Source organism: Erythranthe guttata, chromosome 12 (assembly GCF_056151865.1).
Source record: "Erythranthe guttata isolate IM_541 chromosome 12, IM_541, whole genome shotgun sequence".
In the NCBI taxonomy this organism is placed as follows: domain Eukaryota; kingdom Viridiplantae; phylum Streptophyta; class Magnoliopsida; order Lamiales; family Phrymaceae; genus Erythranthe; species Erythranthe guttata.
In genome coordinates this window covers 4847327-4850456 of record NC_142544.1, presented here as the reverse complement: position 1 = coordinate 4850456, position 3130 = coordinate 4847327, and the positions used below count along the sequence as shown (strand labels likewise).

At 35.4% G+C, this 3130-nt stretch overlaps 1 long non-coding RNA gene across 1 annotated transcript; it reads right to left on the bottom strand.

Moving 5' to 3' along the window:
* Positions 1 to 646: 646 nt before the first annotated feature.
* On the bottom strand, positions 647 to 3130 carry LOC148766281 (uncharacterized). The gene is made up of 2 exons (XR_016035015.1): positions 2352 to 3130; positions 647 to 852 (listed from the first exon to the last, which is right to left on the bottom strand). It is a non-coding gene; the product is annotated as an uncharacterized LOC148766281 (long non-coding RNA).

The following is a 3130-nucleotide window of genomic DNA, read 5'->3' as shown; positions in this document are numbered from 1 at the left end:
ATACACATGTCAATTTTTAAAGTATTGCTTGATGCACCCATTCTTTCCTTCTATTTTCCTTTAATTATAAAATCAGCCCTAACATTTTCGGATAATTACATTTCCACAACTTGCAAGCCCTTTTTTATTATTATATTATACACCTGACAATTTTTAAAATATTGTTTGTTGCACCCATTCTTTCCTTCTATTTTCCTTTAATTATAAAATCAGCCCTAACATTTTTGGATAGTTACATTTCCACCCCTTGCAAGCCTTTTTTATTATTATATTATACACCTGTCAATTTTTAAAATATTGACACACAAATATATATATATATATATATATATATATATATATATATATATATATATATATATATATATATATATAAATGCAAAACCTACACTTCTTAGGATTTATGATAGAAAGGGGATGTTGCATAAATCCCTGCCACATAGGCAACTATCGTGTGTGTGTGACTCCCATTATCGAAATATATATATATGTGTGTGTGTGAAGCCCACTATTGAAATACACTGTTTATATATATATATATATATATATATATATATATATATATATATATATATATATATATATATATATATATATATATATATATATATATATATATATATATATATAAATGAATAGTATGACCTACTAATTAATACAACAACTTCAACTTAACTACTCAACATTAAAATCAAATATATGTGGCAACCAAAGCTCACAACTAATCCCGTATACATAGTTTTTGAATTACAATCATTCTTAAACACAACACTAGATTAAAATCTCTAAACTCTCTGAATAACTTCTACTCCTAAGAGCCATCAACGTAATCGTCCACTAATGCACCTGTTACTGAGAATAAGAAGGAAAATAAAGGAGGAGTAAGTCCAAGTGGACTTAGTGAGGAGTACAAGGAAAAAACATTCGAATCAAATAATAATCACAATATAAGTGTTCGACTGGGAATTGGAGTTGGAATTGGACCATCAAGAGAATAGTTCGATAAGGAGTAAGAGGCCAAAGTATAAGGCACATCGGTATGATCAGGATAAATAATAAAATCAATATGTACAGGTAAAGAAAAATATTCAACGGGTAATTCCCGGATCAAGTATGAATTTCCTGGAGATTCCCACGATAACAATTTTGGATATCAAATATGAGACCATGGAGATTCTCATGGAAACAATTTATTCATGTACATGTACCTGCCTTGTGACTCCCTTGGCCGTAACTACCTTATAACACTGATCAGGGAGCTACCCTGCTAATCGATCAATAGGCATGCCCGCGCGCATGCCGATCCATCCATCAGCACAGTTAACCTCCAACTATTCCAATGGTCTAGATCCAATATAGGTACTGTCGAAGAGACCATCCACCGTCTGCCCAATACCGCCCAACAGTCTTTTTCGAACAGCCCCGGGCCCAACAGGTCAATTATCCTTAGAGCGTCCCCAAAGGAATCAATCATATATAGGTATCGGATATGCTTCCGACTATCTCAATTTACAGTTTGAATCCCAATAATGAATTCCACTTTGGAATAAATCAAAATCATAGTTCAATAGTTTTGGGATTCCAATAACAAGTGACAATAACTTGTGATCACGAAATCACCAGTCAAGAAAGGTACGATCAACGGTTTCAATATAAGAGTGACCACAATTCAGATCGTATAAAAACGATTCAAGTGAAAATAGAACAATTACGATTTCGATAACAATTGAGGAAGATGGATCTCAACAACAATAGTCTACGGTTAGAATTGAATCCGTAGAATTGTATAGCTTGAAATACAAGAGGTTTCAAAGGATCAAATAAGTCAAGATATGAACGATCTATCAATTCACAACGAATGATTTAATGGATAAACACAGTAATCCTAAATGGTCCAAAAGTCGGGAAACGAACGATTTACTTTCATTGAACCACTGTAGAAACAAATCAAATAATTTAATGAATCAAAATAGAAGTGGTTCCAACTAGTATACAAGTCAATATGTGAAACGGTTCACAATTGATAGATAATCGGACTGAAACTCCAAATTATTCAAGACTCGATAAAAGAGCTCGATTGAGTAGTCAAAGAATCTGGATGATAAATTATTGGAATAAGTCTCGAATCAAGATGAGAACTTATTTGAATAGTTCGAGGAAGAAGATACGAACCATTAAGAGAATTCCGAATAAATCATTATTTTCAACAATTCAAAAATCAAAATATAATACGATAGGCAACAAGTAAGATATATCACATTTAAGTGATCAAGAAGCAATAACGGATATCTTATTCTCAGTGTGCATTTTGTTTTTTCAAGAAATAATAGTGAAGAAATAGAGATCCTCACCTGAAGTCCAGTGCAAGGTGCTATAAATAAATATCCTTACGCTCAAGCCATGCTCAAGTCTTGAGTGAGTGAGAACTTTACTACGCTCAACACCAATAGTTTTCGAGGTTCTCTACGAGTTTTGTGAAGGAATTATTCCCAAATTCTCACTCCCGTCCCTTCGATTTTGGCTCCGAAAACAGGTGCGGCAGCAGATTTTGCTTTCCCTAAAGTTTCAATGAGCAGCTGGACTTCTCAGCAAATTCCGGCAACCACCGCCGATTTAATACTACCGAGCTCCAACACCAATGGAAAGCTAACATCTCAAGGTTTCTAACTGTGGGTCCTGATCGTCGAGATCCACCCTCTAAGGCATCCCTTCAATTAATTCTTTGAAGGGCCAAAAGCTGAAATTCAGATTCTGGACTGCTTATCTTCTTCACCAAATTCCGGCGACCGCCGCGGGTCACTGCCGGAGAAATCCACCACCATCAGGAAGCTGATGTTCCAAGCTTTCCAACGGCACCTCCCAATCATTGAACTTCAATCTATACGGTCTTCAAACAATTAATTGCTTGAAGAACCCAAAACCTAAAACCTAAATTCAGCAACCTTGTCTTATTCGTCGGATTCCGGCCACCACCGCCAATCATCTGATGCGACCACCACCGGAGGCGATCTGATCATAACAGCTCTTTGCTAAAGCCTTCTTCACGCAACCCTAATTATGCCAATCATTTGAATTGGGGATTTCCTGATTAAAACCTCAAATTCCTTACCTATACCCCACTCCTCCAAAC